A 25,237-nucleotide genomic window follows, 5' to 3' on the forward strand; every position below is an offset into this window, starting at 1 on the left:
TTACTGCCAAGGACCCTTATGCTGCACTGAGCATCTTATTGAACGTAATGGAGGTTTACATGCCTGGTGGGTTGTTGGGATTATAACAGCATGTAGTCGGACTACAATGCGCCAGTGTACCACAATTTGTTTCTAGACAGGCGAAATTCTGCCCAATATCATTATTTATTTTATTAGTCAAAAGAGTTGAGCTCAGACCAAGTAATGTCATTGCACGCACGCCGTGAAACTGCACAGCGGTGAAACCTCCATCGTCACTCATAAAGTCCATATCATATGCAGATTATGTCTATAAATCTTTTTTTTTATCACCTCATGTTCTATCAACATAAGCCGTTCTCATTTTGTGTCCAAGGGCTAAATTGGCTACTCATCTGGCAGCTATTGGTACTTACATGTATGGAGTATTTGTTATCCATTATTGTCAATGATATCACGAAGTAATTAAGGTGGTGTTACACAATGATAGGTTAGTATTCGTTGTTTGATGGTAACAAAACAAGCAAGTAAAGTTTCATAATAACATAAGCTGCCGCTGAGATCTTATCCCACATCCTAGAAATGCTGGGTAACAATTGAACTGTGTGTCCTCGTTTCTTGTTTGTCTTAGCCTGTTCTAGTTATTGTCATCAAACGAATCCAATTCCTATGCTAAAATTCACTGGTAATCTATTGGTCACGATCTGCTTCAGGTCGTCACCACAAGGTTTGTTCATTAAAATTTATGCCACTGGTAACAACGAATAATTATTATTTTCAAATGGAGGTTTAATGTCGGAAAGACACCTGGAAACTGGAGTAGACAACATTTCCTCTGGAACTGTTAAGAACTTCAGGAGAGCCAACCAAAGCAAAACTTTTCTTTCTAGTATTAAACGCATAGGAGACTGGAAGCTACGTTCAAGAAGAATGCTATAATCCCTACACCATCCATGAGCTTAAATACCCCTCCTTGCTAAATACGGACCATATTCAGAACGAAAGGACATACCAGTAATAAGCAGAACGTAGAGAAAATCAGTTTGGATTCCAGGTAAATGTACGAAAATACGAGTCGACATTAATCCTATGACAAGTCACAGAAGACAAATTGAAGAAATGGAAGTCCATATTTATAGTACTCGTATTTTTAGTTTTAGGAAAAGTTTTTGAGTAGGTTCCTTGGCATACACTTTATTGAGATACTGAAGTTATCCTGGATATAATACTGGTGTCGAAAACGTGTCTAAAACTTGTACAGATATTAGTTTGTCATTGCAAGTCTTGTACGACATGAAAATGAGGCAATACTTAGGAAGAGATTTAGAAAGATTGCAACGAATACACCACCATATCCACTTGTACACAAATCAAGTAATAAAGGAACCAACATAAAAATTTGGAAGAGGGGAGAAAGCTCATGGAGAAGAAATAAGAAATGTAAGATGTGACATCACACCGTGCTTCCGTCGCAGACAGAAAAGGAGATGGAAGCTCTGTTGATAAGAACAGACTTTTTTCTATGGAAGGTTATAGAATGAATGCCACTAATAGTAAAACAAGTGTAGTTATGTCACATCTTGCTTGGAAATTAGATTAGGAAATCAAAGGTTAAAAGTATTAAATAAGTTCTGATATTTCAACAACAAAATGTCTGATGGCGGAAGTATAGAAATGTATATTCTAGTTAAGCCTGATACATTGTACGAGCTACGTCGGACGACCAATGGATCGTCCTTAGTGAATCGCTATCTCTAACAGTTCTTCACCACATACTACTCGTTGCCGGCTGCATTGTACCCAGAAGCTTGGATACTCAAGAAAAATAAAGAGTTAGAATGTTTTTTCTATGGACTTGAGTAAACTGTCGTAATAAAGATAGAAATAGATTCCAGAAACTGTAAGTCTCCATACATCATCCTGTGTCAGTTTCAATAACAATTTAAACTGTGACGACAACACCCCGCCTACAATACATAATACTCCAAACCGTATTGAATAAAAACTACACCTGCCATTGTGACATCTTACTGGTGTGGCATTTAACATTGGTAGTGCTATGAATAACACCTTCATGCTAAGGTTGTCACATCACGCAAGCGGTACCGGAAAAGCGTGTTAACGATGACTGTATACAGACCTTAAAGGCCTATTGTATCTCTGGAGAAGAATCCTCATCTTCATTTAGAAAATAAACCCAGATAAAAAATTGGCTGTACTGTGTGACATTAATCTTGGATCAAGTAAACGGGGTTTAGTATTGATCTCAGTCAGCTTAGTACATACTTGGTAATACCACTATATCAGCTGTCACACTTATACCACCGAAATTAGTCATACAGGTATGTTATGAAGTATTTGATGTTAACGATTTGCTGTTACAATGATCACGATACTAAGCAAAATAAACTTTTCAAAATGTAGATGACCATATCGTCGCATCAGGTAGTCAGGGGTTTACTGAGCATGACGAATACAAATACGGTACACATCGCTGGCCATGGAATCTGCGTTTTTCGTGTGGATGAAAGTTTCACAGACTTTAAAGCCATTGTTAGTCAAAGCTAAGTAAACTACTGAAGCAGAGAACGGCAGTGATAAACAATTGTGTTGTCTACATAAGCTGAGCCGCCATCAAGCCGAATGTAGGCTTGACTACCACAATGACTTAGTGGGCACAGTCCTTTTTGACTTAATATATCTTTGTCTTCCTTAAACCTCTGTGCACATCCATTCAGATATATGGGAACATAGAGTCTAAAGTGAACTAAAAACCATGACGCAGCTTGGCATTTTAATGGTATGTGCAACAACAACGACAAATGGAACTGACCTTAGATTGAACCTCAGACCTGAGGCACAATTTTGCATTTAATCACTGGACCACTTTTTTCAAACAAATAAATCGTTTATTGCATTGAATACAATCTCCTAGAACGCTTAACATTTATTGAAACATTCTTCAAACAGTTTAGATTAAAAAGTAATTAAGTAATTAAAAATAAATAAATAAAAAAGCCGACAACGCCACTGTACTTTCATTATCCGTGGGAATGCTATTTTTTTATGAACACATTAAATTGTTTTTAATTTTTTCTTGTAAAATATTTTCTCTGCGATATGTCGATGTACTGTTTGAAGTGCTTTTAGATGTAAATTACAGAAATTAAACAACCTAATTGCAACAGTTGCCATACAATATATGTTTTTCCAATCATAGGTATTTCTTGTGTATTACAATAAACTGAATATGTAGTGTTTATGTTAAAACACACACTTTCATAAAGGTATGGGCAAACAAACGTGGCTCTGCTAAATACTTCCATCAATACATGTGTGTCCGTCTTAGGAGTTTAAGCACATGTATGGGAGATAAAAATTGGACATAAATTGTGTATTTAGAGATATTAAAGCCAAAGTAATGTTTTTGTAAGAGACATTCAATCATTATAGGGTACTGTCGGAATACACATACACTGACAGGGAGAAAAGTGAAGCACCCACATGGGGAGCGGGAAACGAAACGAAACTTCACATTTTGAGACTGTACGCGATATTATTTCACTGATTGGAAAAACTAGTCAAGTTAACAAAGAAGTTGGCAATATCAGTCCACATGTCTATACTAGGTTCTCCACCTTTGGCCTGGATGTATATGTAGAGATTCGGCTGGTAAGGGTGGTGTATCCTCCCCTGAAGTAAACTGAGTACTAGTGCAGGACGAGGTGATGTCCGATCTCCTCCCATACATATTCAAATCGATGACAAATGTGGGTATCTTGATGGCCACAGGTGTGCCTCAGCATCATGCACAGGTATCATAGAGACACGTAGCATCTATGGACGAGCATTTTCTTTTGAAAGATAGAACCACGATCTTCTCAAATAAGATGTAACACATCAGGATGCAAGATGTCCCAGATGCAACGCTGTGTCATCCGAGATCCCTCAAACACTATCAACCATGGCCTTAAATCTTATCCGATGGCACCCCACACAATATTGCCAAGAATATCACCATTGCGTTTCTCCAAAGCATTGCAACATGGGAACCTCTCCCCAAATGTAGACCTGGAATAAGCCATCTTTCAGACTTTGTCATGTGCTGATAACGCTATCTCACGTCATACTTGCCCAGGATGGACTTCTGGTGTAGTGCAGAATTGCAGTTCATCTTTAATCATAATGAGACGCCATTCATCAGCAGGCTAATCTTCCCAGTTATGGTACCACTCCAAATTCAAAGGCCACCCTTTGTGTTAAAAGATTTTAAACAAATGACCTTTCAAATTTGAATTTAAGGCTCCTGATTGCCGTATCTTAAAATATTTCACATAAAGTTCAGGTGAAGGCCATATACTGAACATACAACAACTGAAGGCTTAAGGCCTGGATAAAAAATTAAGAGAGAGAGGAAAGTTTTCAGGTTTCAAATGATTTTCCAAATTGTAATTTAAGATGGCTGAAGGCGTTATCTTAAAATATTTCACGTAAGGTTCGGCTGAAGGGCATATCCGAACATAGAACAACTCAGGGCTTAAGGTCTCGATAACCAGATTAAGGTAGAGAGGAAAATTTTCAAATTTTCAAATTATTTTTCAAATTTAAACTTATAATGGCTGAAGGCTTTATCTTAAAATATTTCACATAAGTTTCAGCTGAAAGCCATATCTGAACATTAAAACAAACTAAATTAATACATAGCTGAAGGCCCCACACAGTTGTTGTTGTCTTCAGTCCTGCGACTGGTTTGATGCTGCTCTCCATACTACTCTATCCTGTGCAAGCTTCTTCATCTCCCAGTACTTACTGCAACCTACATCCTTCTGAATCTGCTTAGTGTATTCATCTCTTGGTCTCCGTCTACGATTTTTACCCTCCACGCTGCCTTCCAATGCTAAATTTGTGATCCCTTGTTGCCTCAGAACATGTCCCACCAACCAGTCCCTTCTTCTTGTCAAGTTGCGCCACAAACTCCTCTTCTCCCCAATTCTATTCAATACCTCCTCATTGGTTATGTGATCTACCCATCTAATCTTCAGCATTCTTCTGTAGCACCACATTTCGAAAGCTTCTATTCTCTTCTTGTCCAAACTATTTATCGTCCATGTTTCACTTCCATACATGGCTACACTCCATACAAATACTTTCAGAAACTACTTCCTGACACTTAAATCTATACTCGATATTAACAAATTTCTCTTCTTCAGAAACGTATTCCTTCCCATTGCCAGTCTACATTTTATATCCTCTCTACTTCGACCATCATCAGTTATTTTGCTCCCCAAATAGTAAAACTCCTTTACTACTTTAAGTGCCTCATTTCCTAATCTAATTCCCTCAGCATCACCCGACTTAATTAGACTACATTCCATTACCCTCGTTTTGCTTATGTTGATGTTCATCTTATACCCTCCTATCAAGACACTTTCCATTCCGTTCAACTGCTCTTCCAAGTCCTTTGCTGTCTCTGACAGAATTATAGTGTCATCGGCGAACCTCAAAGTTTTTATTACTTCTCCATGGATTTTAATACCTACACCGAATTTTTATTTTTTTTTTCCTTCACTGCTTGCTCAATTTAAAGATTGAGTAACATCGGGGATAGGCTACAACCCCTTCCCAACCACTGCTTCCCTTTCATACCCCTCGACTCTTATAACTGCCATCTGGTTTCTGTACAAATTGAAAATAGTCTTTCACTCTTTGTATTTTACCCCAGCCACCTTTAGAATTTGAAAGAGAGTATTCCAGTCAACATTGTCAAAAGCTTTCTCTAAGTCTACAAATGCTAGAAATGTAGGTTTGCCTTTCCTCAATCTATTTTCTAAGATAAGTCGTAGGGTCAGTATTGCCTCACGTGTTCCAACATTTCTGCGGAATCCAAACTGATCTTCGCCGAGGTCGGCTTCTACCAGTTTTTCCATTCGTCTGTAAAAAATTCGCGTTAGTATTTTGCAGCCCTCACACAGTACTTGTTGTTGTTTTGGATTGAGATTTTCTTTTAGTCCTCACACAGACTTGAGACTAAAAGAAAATCGCAATCCAAAACAACATAACGGTGGTGCTCAGAAGTGTTCCAAGGGTCGGCGTGGGGAGTAAACTAACATAAGCTTAGGTGAGACAGGCAGCCAAGCATAATACTAAATAATCGAATGAGAACACGACCTAGGGACAGCTGAAGAACCAACCAACAACCTAATCAACTCCCTTCCACCCGACCAATGGCACGACAACTGAAAGTATCAGCGAGGATGAAGATACCAGCAGCACTACGTCTTGACAGTTGGTGTCTTAATACAGTCAAGGCACAATAACCACTAAAAAGAATTAACCACACCAAGGCTATCGAACGATATGCCGTGCCGGACAGCATCGACACGGCGAGGAAAACACACTGCCGGAAAACTACGCTAACAGTGAGGGCAGGTAACCAGAACGTTAACAACCACAAGGCAGAAAATACCGTTGGTGCACTTCAGTAGTAAGTTTCAATGAATTCAATAGTTAAACACCATACAGTAAGACGGCTGCAAAATTTTGCTGACTTGCGGGGACGGCCCAGGAAGCAACAACTGGCATTGTACGAAGAGATGTCACAGCAGTTGAGGTTTGATAACAGGTTAACTGATTACTCAACTCCAGTATCCAGATTCGGTGGGCGACGAACTTTGCAGCTCTCGCAGCTAGTGCCTCACAAACCCGACCGCGAATGCACGCTGCCAGCGGCCCCAGCCTGACCCTGTGCCACAGAGACTTCCTCGCTGCTCTGTGGGAATCGACGCACTGCCTCGCACATACCCGCACACGGAAATACAGCGGTACAGCTGTACTAGTAAAAATAAGCGCTGCTGCTGCCACTGATGGAGGTAAGTAAGCAGCTCGTTATGGTGGTAACTCAGGGAGCAATAAGACGCCACTCGACTGTGAGAAAACGCCGAAATTACTTTTCAACAATTAGTTCAGGAGCCCAATCGAAGTGTGAAAGGTTCACAATAAATAATAGAAAGCAAGTGAGAGATACACAGATTAGTGATCACAAGGTCGTGGCAGCAAGACTGGACATCGTAACATAAGAATTCAACGTAATGTACGCACAATAATTCTATTTTTTTTAAGAAAAAAAGATATAGGTTCGCTTAACACCTTCATGAGAGACACTCACCTTCCACACTGACTATATAATTGCAAAGCAGATGTTGCTTGCCTTTAAAAAAATGTATCGATGGCAGGTGAGAAATACACACCAAACAGCAGGGTTTGTAACGTCCTACATGGTACACGAAACAGGTCAGAACACTTTGTGGAAACAAAGAAAAAGGATGTAAAGTTTTTAAAAAGGCAAATCTCTAAGACTGGCAATTTTGTACTGAAGTACTGTATTTATCATTGCCTCACACGTGAGACGCTTTTAATAGCTCCCACAATGAAACGCTGTTTAGAAATCTGACGAAAACGCAAACAATACCTTCACTGCATGACAACAATATTTATATTACCGACAATAGCACCAATAAAGCGGAGGTGCTAAACACAGTTTTCTGAAATTCCTTCACTGGAGAAGATAAAGTAAATACTCCAGAATTCTAATCAAGAGCAGGTGCCAACAAATTTAACTTAAGAGTTCATGTCCTGAAAATAACGAAGTAACTTAAATCACTTAAGGATCGGAAGTACTTCGATCAAAACTGGATACTAAACAGGTTCTTTTCAGAGTATGCTGATAAAATAGCTCCATTCTTAGCAATCATACACAACCGCTATCTCGATGGAAGTTCCGTACTTAAAGACTGGAAGGTGCACAGGTCCCACCAAAATTCAAGAAAGCAGGCAGAACTCATCTGCTGAAATACAGACATACGGTGTTGAGACATTATGAATTACATCCAAGAAAACGATTTATTGACAAATAGTCAATAAAGATTCAGAAAATATCATATTTGCGAAATAGAATTAGCTCTTTATTCACACGAACTATGGAGTGACATCGACAGGTTATCTCAAATTAATTCCATATTTGTAGATAACGTTCCTCACAAGAGGCTTGTAATCAAATTTCGTGCCTGAAGAGTATCGTCTCGGTTTTCCGACTGGAGTCCTGACTTCCTTTCAGAAAGGTTACAGTTCGTAGTGATTGGTGGAAAGTCATCCAGTAAAACCGAAGTAAGATCTGGCGCTTGGCAAGGAATAGTAACAGGCCCTCTGCTGTTCCTAATCTGTACAAACGATTTAAGAGATAAACTAAGCTGCCCTCTTAAATTGCTTGCTGATGGAGCTGAAAGTTCCCCACTACATGTTACTGTATGAAATTTAGCCCAAACTTACCTCCCACTCTATAAAATGACTGTGTATTACCGAAACTATGAACCCACAAACTGCTATCAAATTTCAGCTAGTATGCTAAACAGAATCTAACTTGAACCGAACTGTAACTGATCTGAACACAGCATATTTTTATATTAAATCAACTGAAGTTAAACAATTATCTGGCCATAGTCAGAATTTCCGCTTACTGCGCACACTGAAACATCGTTGCCGATGTCGCCAAAACACAAGCGCTAACAGCAAGAACACAGCGGCTTATCTAGATTTCTATTTTTAAGTAAAATTTCCAAACAATATTGAAACTGTTGCATATTACATGGTGGCTCTTGGTAATGCGTAGATACTGATAAACCTTCTTCAATGAGTGAATTGGGGAGAGTAACTATTCCTATGAAATGATATTCCTAGACAACGATTTTAGAATGAAGTATGTATTTGAAAACAAAGAGTAAAACATCGCACGATCTTCACACATAACGTTGGTCTGAAAAATACTACACTTAACAAAGTGAACATTAATTTTAAAAGGGTATAACGTTAACGGAGAATTTCCATAAAAACCAAAGAGCTTAATCAGTTGATATGTTAATGCGTGCCTCAGGTCTGAGCCTTTCGATATACATCATATCCACCCTTTCTGTCCTTTACAATAATTTTTACTTCAACTAACAGATACAATAGTAAGTCAACACAGCACTACTGAATACCTCCATCACGTACCACAATGCGCAGAGGCAAAGACTGTGGCACAAGACCAAAAATTGTTTAACAGTAACACAACTTTTCTCTCTCTCTCTCTCTCTCTCTCTCTCTCTCTCTCTTACGTGCACATCGATAACACACAAAAATCAGACGACATGCCCATCTTACACTACAATAATTTACCCTCTCATGAAGCCATCAAACGATCAAAACAAATAGCCAAATGATTTAGACTCGATATCTGTATGGTGCAAAAAGTGGCATTTGATTCTACATAATAAATAGTTTGAAGTCACCCACACGAGTACTTTAAGGAATCTGTTACATTTCGGTAACACGATAAGTGAAACAAATCTAAAAGCTGTGACTTCAGCTAAACATTTAGGGATTACAATTACGGATAACTTAAATTGGAGCGTTTACATAGATAATGTTGTTGAGAAAGTGAAACAAAGACCTGCAATTTATTGGCACAACAGTTAGAAGATGCAACAGTTTTTCTGAAGGACCTGCATACACTATGCTTGTCTGTCCTCGTCTGGAAAACTGTTGCACAATGTGGGGCTCCTTCAGATAGGAGTGACAGAAGACACCGAAAAAGTTCGAAGAAATCATGAAATATGGGACAGTGTCATCGATGTGCTACACGAGTTAGGTGGCAATAATTAAAATAACAGCGTTTCTCGTTGTGCCTGGATATTTTCAGAACGTTCAATCACCAACCTTCTCCTCCGAATGCGAATACATTTTTTGGCGCTGACCTACACTGGGAGAAACGATCATTGTAGTAAACTAAGATAAATCAGAACTTGCACGGAAAGATATGTGTTCTTCTTTCCCACCTGCGGTTATAGAGTGGAACGACAGAGAAAAGAGAAATAGCTTCAAGGTGGTTTAATGAACGCTCTTCCAAGCACTTAACTGTGAAATGCATAGTAGTTATGTAGATGTAGATGTTCGTTGCAGTGGCGAGACGTAGGATCGGATAGACGAAAGTTTTTCAAGCGACTGCAGCTGATTTCCTCACACTTACTGGCTAGCGTCACAGAGACTCGTCCTATGATGCTCATGAGAAATGCAAAAATTTCGTTCTCCATACACCTCTGCAAGGTGGCACTGTGCCCTCCACCCGCAATGAGGACAGACGTCGGCTTTGCCCATGAGAGCACAATGTGTGTTAACAGCTCCGCTTCTGCAAAAACTGCCCGTCACCCTGGAGGGTCTGTTCTCTCCTACTGTGATACGCTCACTGCCTTCTGGTCTCAAACAGGAGTCTATGACCATTCCGGGACTTCACCTACATCGCAGTCTGGTCCCTTTAATCCCACAAACCAACCAACCAACTTCACCTACCCGTTGAGAAAAACACAAGCTCTCCTCTGTAGAAAATATGCCCAGTACTCACAGCAAAAGAACCGCAAGATAATTGCAACAAAATGAAACATTATCCGTTATTGATACGCGACAATAACGTCATGGAGTAATAAAGAACATAAAAGCTAAACTCTGCTGGAGAGGGAAAACATATTTCTCCGCAGTGTGCTGGCTTCTATTGGAAAACGAATCCAACTATTTCAGAGGATTGGTGATTTAGATTCTATACTGAATGAAATTTTTAATTATGGTGTAAGGAAGGATGTAATAAAATAAGTATTCATGTTTGAAGCTAAAATTAACAACGCAAGTTCATAGACAAACTTACACAAAAATTTCTACAGGATGGGTGGATGGGGAGGCGGTGGGCGTGATTAATTCGTCAGGATAACATTTAGGCAAACGCCGTTTGTTGGCGAAAACATTACAAAAAGGGATCACATAGTCAGGCCTATGGAGGTGAGGGTGAGTCAGAAGGTAAAGTATGGTGAAGGTTTGTGTCCACGAAAACTAAGTCCACAATGCCGCAGCATCGGGAGAAGCGGGAAGATCCACACTGCTACAGGACGCGCGTCCGAATCACAGGAGAGCAAGAAAACAAGAGCGCGGGCCCGGTGATGGGCAGCTGGATATATTCAATGCACCATGCGGCATCCGCCGCCCTGATTGGTCAGGACCGAGAAACCCGTAGGGGCGGCAATGGAACTTTCCAGAGCATCGCCTCCACATAGCGTAACCTCGTCAGCACACAAGGGCGGTGCGTGGTGAAGGTGCCCTTCCTCGGTGCTAACTTCCTGTTTCTAGACCACGGGACGAAAGAATTTACAGGCAACCGACGCTGCCCACCGTGACTTGGCCGTAATCGAAAAAAGAAGTTACCTCTGGGAGCTAATAAAATAAATTAAAATTTTCCTACCAACTGGCTCGCCCTTTACAAATTTTAAACGGAAATTTAATATGAGTCAAACAGTCGCAGCACTATATACACCGTTTCTGTTAAACATTTACACATATGTGTAGGAATTATAACTAACGTAAAACAGAATACAAATGTCTTACACAAATATTTGATTTTCTACGACTGATACATCAAAAAAATTGTCTATGCCGATTATTGACAGCAAGACCTGTTGCAAAGATCTGTAATAAAAATTTGTTTGTCCTCGATTAGTGAATTGGTGTATTTTCCAATAAAATGACTGAACAATAACATGACACAAGAAACATAATAGAGCCTCACAAGAAAATTCACCCAAAAATGGCAAAAAATGAATAAAGAATATTACCTATTCAATCAATGTTCTTATGACACAAGTTATCGAGTTGTCAGAGGTTCACAATAATGTAATGAAAGTATAATGCGAATTGACTGATTTATTACAAACTGAATTAAAGTTTTCGGAGAACGAAAGTTCTATTAGCATTATGTACACTCATGTTCATAAAAAAACAGAGATACTAGAGACAGGACGTTCGTCCTCGCAAGACACGTGCATTAGTATGCTCTGGAGAAATGATTGTATTGCATTGTGTATTGTATGTTAACCGGGGGCCTAGAAGGGACGGAGAGGCTCCGTCCCAGCTGCAACCGCAGTGGTCCACAACCCCACCACGACTACCACAGTCCACTTCACCCATCCGCTGCCCCACACTGAACCACTCTCTCAGGGTTATTGTGCGGTTCAGACCACCGTAGATTCCCCCCTCTCACCGTCCCGCAGAGAATGTCTCACGCCAGACGCGTGCAACTACTATGTTTGCGTGGTAGAGTAATAGTGGTGTACACGTACGTGGAGAACATGTTTGTGCACCAATAGCCGACATAGTGTAGCTGAGGCGGAACAAAGCAATCGCCGAGGCAGATGGAAAACCGCCTAAAAACCATTCACAGACTGGCCGGACACAAGATCTCAATACAAGTCCGGCGGGCGGATTCGTGCCGGGGACCAGCCAATCCTTCCCAATCCAGAAAACCGTGTTTTAGACCGCACGGGGAAAAATAGTTACTATTTGAACTATGTAAGTGCGTGGGTTCAAAGTCCACGTCGGTATCGCGACGAAATACCACCTATCGAAAAAATGTGCCTGTCGCGATCTTTTTCGCTATAATCCGAAGATACTGGATCAGTGTTACTTGAACAGACGTGCAGAACACTTGCAAACGTATGTGCGAACCGTACCGTTAGACCAGGATCGGTTTGAACCCCTTGTTCACTGATTACATGACCTAAATATTTGATCTGCGTCTGCGCAAAATTACATTTATGTAAATTTAATGTTAACCGTGCGGGCCGGAATCTTCTAAGGACTTCTCTTAAACGCGATACATGTTCTGATCTATGTTTCGAAAATACATACTATAGTGTCATTTAGGTATACTGTTGTGTCGGTAGCTGGGCCGACACCGTGAAGTTTAGATGGCTGAAAATGCAATCTACACTAACGCTGTAGCCGATAGGGCACGCACGGCTAAAGCAGACGGGCGTGAAGTCTGGAACATGAGAACTTATAAATGAATAAGAAGAAAAGTATGTAGATGCTTATTACTTATCTTTTTATTAGTCCTTGGAATACATCTCTCTTGAATACTCGTAAGCTATAGGCACTGATACAAATGGCGCCTTGCTAGTTCGTAGCCATTAACTTAGCTGATGGCTATTCTGTCTCTCGGCTAATGAGAGAAAGGCTTCGCACAACTGGTCGGTAGCTAGGTTCTCGTACAACTGGGCGATAGCTAGGTTCGCGTACAACTGGGGTCGAGTCCTCTCTCGTATCACGAGACCTGCCTTGGTGGTGGCGCTAGGTCTGCGATCACAGTGGCGACACGCGGGTCCGACATGTACTACATGGACCGCGGCCGATTTAAGCTACCACCTAGCAAGTGTGGTGTCTGGCAGTGACACCACATTCCTCCCCCGCAAATCGGCGAACGGTCGTGAGATAAGGCTTCCGCCCGCCGTGGGGAGGACCACATGTTGACGTATGCGATGAGGTGGGGAGCCTAACAACAGGCGAGGCTGTGCCACCCGCACCCGGCCATTCGGTCCGAGGGGAGCTAGGAAACGCCTGCAAAACTAGTCCAGGGTGCACGTCAACATGCGGTGTATGCGCCCGTAAAGAGACAGGAGGGACCGAAGGATCAATTTCCATTGCGTCGGGGTAGCCGACGCGCGATGACGTCATGTGGTCCGGAGCGGGCGGGAGTTCCATGGCGGAGGACAGCTGGTCACGGGAAGCGATCGGCGGCGCGTGACCCTGGGAAGCGCTTGGCTGCTGCAACGAAGCGTCGAATGCGGGCGGCGCCGGCGGGAGAGCAAGCGGCGGCGGCGGCGGCGGCTGCTGCTGCGGCGGCGGCGGCGGCGCGTCGCCATGGGGCAAAATGGAAGGCATCGTCGGTAACACCTGGGGATGAGGCGAGCCAGTAGATGGGTCCCCAGGGCGCTGACCGGACGGCACCGTCGCTGAAAGCAGACGGGGAGCGGCAGAACCCGAGCGACGACAGAGGCGCAGCTGATTGAGATGCCGACGCACCTCACCAGAGGCCCCCAAAACCAAATACATCGCGCGGCCGAGGCAGCTAAGAATGCGCCCTGCGAGCCAACGCCGTGAACTTCGATAGTTGCGATAAAATACAACGTCGCCTGGAGCAAAAGCAGGAGTCTGCCGCTGCACAGGAACCTGATGCGGCGGATGCAGCAAAGACATCAAGGTGCGATGAGGACGACCGTGGAGCAACTCAGCCGGCGAGCGACCATCTCGGGGCTGAGAGCGATACGAAGACAAAAAGAGCAACAATGCGTCCTCCCGAGAATGCGACTCTTTCAATTTCAACATCTGTGACTTGAAAGTCCGGACCAATCGTTCAGCGGCACCGTTGGACTGAGGCGAAAACGGCGCGGATGTCAGATGTTGAATACCATTGGCCTGGCAGAATGACTGAAATTCTGCGGACATGAATTGTGGGCCATTGTCGGAAACAATAGTCTGCGGAAGACCTTCAATGCAAAAGATAGCAGACAACGCTTGGATGGTGGCGGAGGACGTCGTGGAAGACATCCGGACAACAAAAGGAAAATTACTGAAGGCGTCGACCAGAACCAACCATCGAGCATTCCAGAATGGACCAGCAAAATCAATGTGCAAGCGTTGCCAAGGGGAAGTGGCTTTTGGCCACGCAAAGACTTTCCGCGGCGGTGCGGACTGTTGTGCGGCACACGCCGGGCACGAAGAACACATATTCGTAATCGCAGCATCGATTCCGAACCAAGTACAGTGCTGACGAGCAAGTTGTTTCGTTCGCACTATACCCCAATGTCCTTGGTGAAGAAGCCGTAAAACAGAGGACTGTAACGAACGTGGGACCACGACTCTGGACTGATCATTATCAGAACGCAACAACAAAACACCACGTCGAACAAAAAGTCTCTCCTTGTGAGCAAAAAATCGGCGAACCAACGGATCCTCGATCCGAGACTTTGACAAAGGCCATTGCGTAGCAACAAAACGTAAAACAGTAGCAAGGACAGGGTCAGCAGCTGTGGCTGTAGCGACACGACGAAAATCAATCGGAAACGATTCGACCACTTCATCGGTTTCCGAATCAATGAACATGCAAGCAAGTTCGGAAGAATCGAATGCTTTATCCTCAGCAACAGGCAAACGGGACAACGCATCGGCGTTTCCGTGCTTAGCAGTGGACCGATACAAGATATCGTAGCGGTACTGCGAGAGGAAAATAGACCAGCGAATGAATTTCTGCGCTGTACGTGGAGGTACAGGCTTGGTCGGATGAAAAAGCGATGTCAAAGGTTTGTGGTCTGTGATGATGGTAAAGTGACGACCATACAAGAAATCATGGAACTTAGTAACACCAAACACGAGAGCCAAAGCTTCTTTCTCTATCTGTGAATAATTTCTTTGCGCAGACGAGAGCAATTTGGACGCAAAGGCAATAGGGCGATCATGGGAGCCAACTTTGTGCGCAAGCACAGCACCGATCCCGAAATCTGATGCATCTACCATCAACAAAAGGGGTTTCTGGGGATCGAATGGCGTAAGGCAAGTATTAGAAAGCAACGCCGATTTCAACTGGCGAAAGGCGCGTTCACATTCCGGCGTCCAGACGAACGGAACACCTTTACGGCGTAAGCGATGAAGCGGAGCTGAAATGGAAGAGGCATTGCGCACATATTTATTGTAATAATTAATTTTACCCAACACACTTTGTAGCTGTTTCACATTTTGAGGGGAAGGCAATTCTTGTATGGCACGGAGGTGCTCTGGACTCGGATGTATGCCTTGGGCATTAATGACATGTCCCAGGTATGGTAAGTCACGAGCAAAAAACACACATTTGTCCTTCCTCAAGCGAAGACCATTTTGCCGCAAGACCTGAAATAATGTTCGTAAATTCGCAAGATGATCTTCTTCTGTCTGTCCGGAGATCACTATATCGTCCAGATAGTTTGCTGCAGTAGGGACCGACGCACAAATAGTTTGTAAATATTGCTGAAACAAGGCAGGGGCGGATGCACACCCGAATGGCAGTCTTTTGAAGCGGTACAATCCAAGATGCGTGTTAACCACCAATACGCGCTGGGATTCGTCGTCCACCGGTATTTGCAAGTACGCATCGGCTAGGTCCAACTTTGAAAAATATTTTCCCGGGCACAGTTTAGCAAAAAGATCTTCCGGGCGGGGCAAAGGAAAAGTAGCAGTCACTAGCTGTGGATTCACTGTGGCCGTGAAGTCCACGCAAAGTCTCAATTTTCCGGAAGGTTTTGGCAAAATTACTAAGGGTGAGGCCCAGAGAGAAGCTTGCACACGTTCAATTACACCCTGTGATTCGAGATCGTGTAACGTTCTGGCGACCTCATCACGCAATGCGTGGGGAACATTGCGCGCCCTGAAAAATTTCGGTTGCGCGTTTACCTTCAGTTCTAAATGTGCTTCATAGTTTTTAGCGCAACCTAAGCCCGGTGCAAAAATGTCTGCAAATTCGTCACACAGCCGAGAAACACTGTCTGTAGGCACAGTCTGATTCACTGATAGGACCTGATTTACAATAGACATGTTAAACAACTGAAACAAATCTAGACCAAACAAGTTCACTGGCGTAGAAGAACGAAGAACGTAAAATGACACAAGTTTTGTTTGTCCCTTGTATGTTGCAAGAAGGCTGCACTGTCCTAACACAGGAATTTTCTGTCCGGAATATGTAGTTAGCTTAACATTTGCGGAACGCAACGGAGGGTTGCCCAGTTGTTTGTACGTGTCGTGATTGAGCAATGAAACAGCAGCTCCGGTATCGAGCTGGAATGGTATCACTTTGCCTTCAAAGTCTAAGTCCACAAAAAGTTTATTGTTCTGCTGACGACAAGAGCGACTGTTTTGTGCAATTGGAACAGACACTGGTACAGAATCACTTGCTAATTGACGTGATTTCCGGCGACGTCGACGCACAGTTTTTGTGGGACGATCACAGTCACTGTTAGAGAAAGTGTCACTGGACGAAGTGGAATTAACGACATGAATGTCCATAGGCGAAGGTCCACGAGCCTGAGTGTCCTTGGTTCGATTCCGGCGCGAAGCAAAGGGCCTGGAATGATTGCGATTGTCTGATCTGAGCTTTTTCTGGCAAACACTTTGAACATGTCCTTTCTTATTGCAGAAAAAGCAAATAGCTTGGCGGGACGGGCAATGTTCACGCGAATGTCTAGTAGCACACCGCGGGCACGATTTCACTACATGTGTGTGCTGGCGCGGCACACCTGGCTTAGCGCGCGGCGGCAGCTGTGCGGACGGCCGCGAGGGCAGTTGACCGGGCCGCGTTGCGCGAGCGCGCCCGGCGGGCCGGTTAATGTTACACACAGCTGGCGAAGTTTCAAAAGATTCCTGAGCACAGTCAAGTGTGTCCTGTCTATCCAATATGTCTATCACTTGTTGAAGGGAGGGATTAACTAGTTTCAAAATTTGCTCCCGTATGCGAACATCAGAAACGTTCTGTGCAATTGCATCACGCACCATTGTATCTGAATAAGAAAGACCACAGTCACATTCAAAGGCACAGTCCCTAGTAAGTCCTTGCAATGTTGCTACCCACTCCCTATTAGTTTGACCGGCCGTACGTTTTGTACGAAAAAACGTATACCGTTTTGCAACCACATTAACTGTTTCTTTGAAATAGGCATCTAATGCAGACAAAATTTCCTCGTATGACAGAGTTGCTACGTCTCGTCGGGGAAACAATTTCACTATCACACGGTATGTGGACACACCGACACAAGAAAGCAAAAACGGCTGCCGCTCTTTACCTTGAATTCTGTAGGCTGCTAGATGAAAGTTGAACTGGCGAGACCACTCGTGCCAGGTCTCATCGGCTGCCACGTATGGTCGAAAGGGAGGTGCAACAGCGTTTAGTGGCAGCGGTAGCGAAGAAGCGGCGGCGGCCGCATCGGTTTGAATGGTACGTTGACCCTGGACGAGCTGTCCAAGGGCATCCAGTAACGCCTGCGTCTGCTGATTCTGCAAGCGATAAAATTCGGACAGTACATCTGGAGAATGTGGCGAAGCCATGACACAATTAAATGTAAGCAATCAGAAAACACTTTAAATCGTTGCCAATGTGGCAAACGAATTAATACAAACTCTTTTGCTCGTCGCCAATAAATGTTGTGTCGGTAGCTGGGCCGACACCGTGAAGTTTAGATGGCTGAAAATGCAATCTACACTAACGCTGTAGCCGATAGGGCACGCACGGCTAAAGCAGACGGGCGTGAAGTCTGGAACATGAGAACTTATAAATGAATAAGAAGAAAAGTATGTAGATGCTTATTACTTATCTTTTTATTAGTCCTTGGAATACATCTCTCTTGAATACTCGTAAGCTATAGGCACTGATACAAATGGCGCCTTGCTAGTTCGTAGCCATTAACTTAGCTGATGGCTATTCTGTCTCTCGGCTAATGAGAGAAAGGCTTCGCACAACTGGTAGGTAGCTAGGTTCTCGTACAACTGGGCGATAGCTAGGTTCGCGTACAACTGGGGTCGAGTCCTCTCTCGTATCACGAGACCTGCCTTGGTGGTGGCGCTAGGTCTGCGATCACAGTGGCGACACGCGGGTCCGACATGTACTACATGGACCGCGGCCGATTTAAGCTACCACCTAGCAAGTGTGGTGTCTGGCAGTGACACCACATATACCATGCATGCCTTTGGTTTCAATCCCCTTAAAATCCCATCTAATAATCGCTGAAAATTTGCCTGTGCATTCTGCAACCGTTGCAACGGTTACCAGAGGCTTCGAAACCTCGCGAGTTTATCGGGCTAGATATCTGCGGGCCATATAACAAAACACCAGCAGGGAATCGTTGCGTTTCGACTATAATTGATCACTTTTCGCGGTTTCTAGGCAGTCGCAATACCAGACCAACAGGCAAGTACGGTAGCAGAAGCTTTAGTCAATAACTGGTTACTGAAGTTTGGGGCGCCTGATATCATAATTACAGACCAGGGAACGAACGGGCTATACAAGGCAGTCCATTGATCGTGACTAAGCCAAATATCTCACGAAATAAGCGTCAAACGAAAAAACTACGGAGAACGAAACTTGTCTAGCTTTTTACGAAGTCAGACGGTGTTCAGGAAAGATAGATTAGGCAGAATTGGTGGTGGAGTGTTTGTGTCTGTCGGTAGTGGTTTATCTTGTAGTGAAGTCGAAGTAGATACTCCGTGCGAATTGGTAGGGGTGGAGGTAATACTTAACAGCCGAACTAAGTTAATAATTGGCTCCTTCTACCGACCCCCAGATTCCGATGATATAGTTGCTGAACAGTTCAGAGAAAATTTGAGTATCGCAACAAATAAATACCCCACTCATACGGTTATAGTTGTTGGGGACTTCAACCTTCCCTCGATATGTTGGCAAAAATACTTGTTCAAAACCGGCGGTAGGCAGAAAACATCTTCCGAGATTGTCCTAAATGCTTTCTCCGAAAATTATTTCGAGCAGTTAGTCCACGAACCCACGCGAATTGTAAATGGTTGCGAAAACACGCTTGACCTCTTAGCCACAAACAATCCAGAGCTGATAGAGAGCATCATGACTGATACAGGGACTAGTGATCACAAGGTCGTTGTAGCTAGGCTCAATACCGTTTCTTCCAAATCCATCGCAAACAAACGCAAAATAATTTTATTTTAAAAAGCGGATAAAGTGTCACTAGAAGCCTTCCTAAGAGACAATCTCCATTCCTTCCGAACTGACTATGCAAATGTGGACAAGATGTGGCACTATTTCAAAGATATAGTAGCAACAGCAATTGAGAGATTCATACCTCATAAATTGGTAAGAGATGGAACTGATCCCCCGTGGTACACAAAACAGGTCCGAACTCTGTTGCAGAGGCAACGGAGAAAGCATGCGATGTTCAGAAGAACGTGAAATCCCGAAGATTGGCTAAAATTTACAGACGCGCGAAATTTGGCACGGACTTCAATGAGAGATGCCTTTAATAGGTTCCACAACGAAACATTGTCTCGAAATTTGGTAGAAAATCCGAAGAACTTCTGGTCGTATGTAAAGTAAACAAGCGGCAAGACGCAGTCAATACCTTCGCTGCGCAGTGCCGATGGTACTGTTACCGACGACTGTGCCGCTAAAGCGGAGTTATTGAACGCAGTTTTTCGAAATTGCTTCACCAGGGAAGACGAATGGAATATTCCAGAATTTGAAACACGAACAGCTGCCACCATGAGTTTCTTAGAAGTAGATACCTTAGGGGTTGCGAAGCAACTCAAATCGCTTCATACGGGCAAGTCTTTAGGTCCAGATCGTATACCGATGAGGTTCCTTTCAGATTACGCTGATACAATAGCTCCCCACTTAGCAATCATATACAACCGCTCGCTCACCGATAGATCTGTACCTACATATTGGAAAATTGCGCAGGTCGCACCAGTGTTTAAGAAGGGTAGTAGGAGTAATCCAACGAATACAGACCTATATCATTGACGTCGGTTTGCAGTAGGGTTTTGGAGCATATACTGTATTCAAACATTATGAATCACCTCGAAGGGAACGATCTATTGATACGTAATCAGCATGGTTTCAGAAAACATCGTTCTTGTGCAACGCAGCTAGCTCTTTATTCGCACGAAGTAATGGCCGCTATCGACAGGGGATCTCAAGTTGATTCCGTATTTCTAGATTTCCGGAAAGCTTTTGACACCGTTCCTCACAAGCGACTTCTAATCAAGCTGCGGGCCTATGGGGTATCGTCTCAGTTGTGCGACTGGATTCGTGATTTCCTGTCAGGAAGGTCGCAGTTCGTAGTAATAGACGGCAAATCATCGAGTAAAACTGAAGTGATATCAGGTGTTCCCCAGGGAAGCGTCCTGGGACCTCTGCTGTTCCTGATTTATATAAATGACCTGGGTGACAATCTGAGCAGTTCTCTTAGGTTGTTCGCAGATGATGCTGTAATTTACCGTCTAGTAACGTCATCCGAAGACCAGTATCAGTTGCAAAGCGATTTAGAAAAGATTGCTGTATGGTGTGGCAGGTGGCAGTTGACGCTAAATAACGAAAAGTGTGAGGTGATCCACATGAGTTCCAAAAGAAATACGTTGGAATTCGATTACTCGATAAGTAGTACAATTCACAAGGCTGTCAATTCAACTAAGTACCTGGGTGTTAAAATTACGAACGACTTCAGTTGGAAAGACCACATAGATAATATTGTGGGGAAGGCGAGCCAAAGGTTGCGTTTCATTGGCAGGACACTTAGAAGATGCAACAATGCACTAAAGAGACAGCTTACACTACACTCGTTCGTCCTCTGTTAGAATATTGCTGCGCGGTGTGGGATCCTTACCAGGTGGGATTGACGGGGGACATCGAAAGGGTGCAAAAAAGGGCAGCTCGTTTTGTATTATCACGTAATAGGGGAGAGAGTGTGGCAGATATGATACGCGAATTGGGATGGAATTCATAAAGCAAAGACGTTTTTCGTCGCGGCGAGATCTATTTACGAAATTTCAGTCACCAACTTTCTCCTCCGAATGCGAAAATATTTTGTTGAGCCCAACCTACATAGGTAGGAATGATCAACAAAATAAAATAAGAGAAATCAGAGCTCGAACAGAAAGGTTTAGATGTTCGTTTTGCCCGCGCGCTGTTCGGGAGTGGAATGGTGGAGATATAGTATGATTGTGGTTCGATGAACCCTCTCCCAAGCACTTAAATGTGAATTGCAGAGTAGTCATGTAGATGTAGATGTAGAAGGGGAAAACCAGATGGCGCTATGGTTGGCCCGCTATATGGCGCTGCCATAGGTCAAACGGATATCAACTGAGATTTTTTAAAACAGGAACCCCCATTTTGATTACATATTCGTGTAGTACGTAAATAAATACGAATGTTTTGGTTGGAGCACGTTTTGCGCTTTGTGATAGGTGGCGCTGTAATAGCCACAAACTTATAAGTACGTGGTATCACGTAACATTCCTACAGTGCGGACGGTATTTGCTTCGTGATACATTACCCGCGTTAAAATGGACCGTTTACAAACTGCGGAAAATGTCGATATCGTGTTGATGTATAATTCTCTGTTATTCAACTCTCGAATAGCGCTGTTTCAGTCACCTACTTTCTCCTCTGCCAGGTACTGAGAGAGCAAGAGAGGTGCTGCAGGCGACCTAGTGCTATTAGCAAAGGCAGTCGCTTTGGTCGCCTGCTTTCATAGTCCATTAATGTCAAATTTCGCGGAACTATCCTAACGGATACGTTCCTCGTACGTCCCACATTGAATTGTGATTTGCAGAGTACCCACGTACATGAAGATGTAAAAACTTTTTCTGCCTAACCTGACATAGATTTCTTGATGAAGGGAATAAATTGTAATTCCTTTTATATGCAGTTATTGAAAATATGCTCCATCATAGATGAACATGTATAGTACATCTATTCAAAGGGGTTTCCAACCTATCTGTTTTCGTGTGAACTATGATTTCCCTTATTTTATTATGGTTTTTTTGTTAATGCTTCCCTGTGACTTGAGAAAGCACGAGAATGGCACCCATTTCTTCTATTTCACTTTCGATCACTTCACGGCAGTTTCCAGTATACAGTATGTATTGTTCCAAGAACAAATAGAACCCATACCAATAAGAATGAATGTGTTCCAGTTACAAGATTGACAGACTCCAATGGCATAAACCGCTTTCAGGCTCTCAAATATATTGAAAGACGACATGTAAAAATCTTTGCCGGATCGACTCGGACCCGAATATCCCGCTGAACGATAGCGGTCTGCTTGGCTGCCAGGGCTATCCTGGCACGCTATGTATCCGACCCAAATTCAGCTGTTGTCGTACACAAGTAGCGTCCCTGTCCAGTGTCATCCTGCTATGAGCTCTTCCTGATTCCCACAGGCTTTCAGAAGTAATGTGCGTCTACATCGTCAGTGAAAAACTGTGAGCGATCATCGACATGAAGACACACAAAACACACATACGTGAGCGCGTGCTTGCGTGCGTACGTCTCCGCACACGTGTGCACACGTATGGACACGTTTGTTGGTGTTGCGAATGTTGTAACTGAATGCTACTATTAATTCACTCCAACCATCCGTGGTAGCACAATACATGCAGCATCCTACTGTTCTTTTAAAAGGTGACACATTGTATGCTACTTAAATACTTGGTTGACAGGGCACCACTAGAGCAGAAATGATGCAAAACAACAAGAAAGAATCAACAACATTTGTCAAGAGTATCTTACAACACAGTACTTCACTGTGGTACAGTCTGATGAGTGGCACCTTATGTGCCATACCTAATACAATGAAATATAAATAACTTTGCTGACTCTTGACTAACTATTGCATCTTCACTATGACTGAGTGTACTATTCCTGGCACTTTTGGTTATCATATTACTCTGTAATCAGGGACTGCTAAGTTGACGGTTAAGTCGGAATGTTGTCTTCTCAACGGAAGTCATAGAGCTGCGTTCTGCAGAGTAATTGCAAGAACTGCACTGAGCTGGCTGTGGCAACTGAACTCGTGTAATTGCATGATCGGAAGTGTCAGTGTGTCTACAATGCGTCATATATTGTACCAGTCGCAGGAAAGATTCCCGTCTCCGCCAGCACAGAGTGGAAGCAATGCAGTCCACGGCAGACAACGCTCCCTTTGGTATCTGGCAACACCATCAAACATCGAGTAGAACACGCAGATGGACTGGTACGAAAGCAGGAAGTGGTCCGAGCTTGTGAGCCACATCTTCTGCTAGGAATGGAGAGGCACCAGGCGAGTGGTTGGGCCTCTGTGGTGACGACCTGTCGCGCTATTAGTTGTGTACCCTTAAGCCTAGTACCCTTCGTTGGAACTTACAGATATCAGAATGAGTCGACATCCATCCGTAGCGTTACAGCCAGCCTTAAAACAGTTTTCTCTCGTGTGAAGAGTAATGCTTATTAAATGACAGCGTTAGCACGCTTGAGTGAAGTAATATTTAATCGCATTTGTACAAGCAGCTATGTAATGTAGCGATGCGCGAACTTTGTAAATATTACCATTATAAATAATACACAAAGATAATCATGTTAAAGATTGCACAAACCTCTGTATTACCATGGGAAGATCTCTTGATCTCCTGCTGTTGGTCTCTTGTTCTCTCACTGTCTTGTTCTCTTACTTTCTCTTATGCTATTCTTTCTGTTATTTTCTACATGAGATTCCCGTTGCGTTGTATTCTTTCGTAAGAATCATGAAAGCTAGTTCACATTAAGAAATATATTATCTACTTAAAGACTACGTTACTTAATAAATCTTTCAATGAAAAGAACAGTAAAAATGATTCATATTAATAAGAGTGAAACACCAGAGTGCGGACACTTTTCCTTGAGTTCGCTATCTCTTTAAGTGCCATTTTCTGCGTGATTACAGTTTAATTGCTAAATTCCTTGGAACTTGCAATCATATTTATGTTACGAAATAATTATTCTTATATGTATGTAAATTAATTACGTTAGATAAAATATCAATTGTTTCATTGTTTGACCCCAGTTCTTCTTAGGACATTGCCCCCAAGGATATTATTTTCAATAAGTGATTTATGTAACTTCAGACTTTACAGTTATTTGATTTGATAGGTAAGCTCATTTTTTCTTTCAAATTTAGAAGCGGTGACATTAACCGCCCGAGTGCAAATTCTCTGTCTGGGCATCCTTGGGTGATTAAGTAGTGCTCCTATTCCCTCGATAGCTAACCTTCTTCCATGAAGACATATGGAAGGACGTAAACACAAAGATGGATCAGAGAAATCTAACTAAGTCGCTGTATAGTTGTCTCTTTATGATCTTTTGCTAGACTGTAGACTTAAGTACTAGCAATTCCTCTTCAACTGTCTTAAAAATTATCTCTCTTCAAAGAAGAAAGTTCACATTTACAGGATTACCTCACATGCCTTTGAGGTAGGAACATCCTCGAGGAAATACCAGACCAATGATATCAATGACAAGCAAACAGAAGACTTCCTAGAAAAACTATGTTCGTCGATGTTGATCGTCGGCTAAGAGAAAAAGGGATCATTTCAGGTGACATCAGGCAGATGCAAAGAGCAACAAGTTTTGAAACATGTAGCTGGCTAATCCAAGCACAAGCACAAGTTCAAATTTCCGTGAATCGCATGTCCATGACGTTAGGAGTGAACACTATAACACACTCCGTGATCAGTCACTTCAAGCTATGGGGCGATTTGGTTTGAACCAAGAAAGAAGAAGAAAGAAGATTAGAGTTTACCGTCCCGTGGACAGCGACATCATTAGAACTGGAGCATAAGCTCGGATAAACAA

Source organism: Schistocerca piceifrons, chromosome 1 (genome assembly GCF_021461385.2).
Source record: "Schistocerca piceifrons isolate TAMUIC-IGC-003096 chromosome 1, iqSchPice1.1, whole genome shotgun sequence".
Classification (NCBI taxonomy): Eukaryota; Metazoa; Arthropoda; class Insecta; order Orthoptera; family Acrididae; genus Schistocerca; species Schistocerca piceifrons.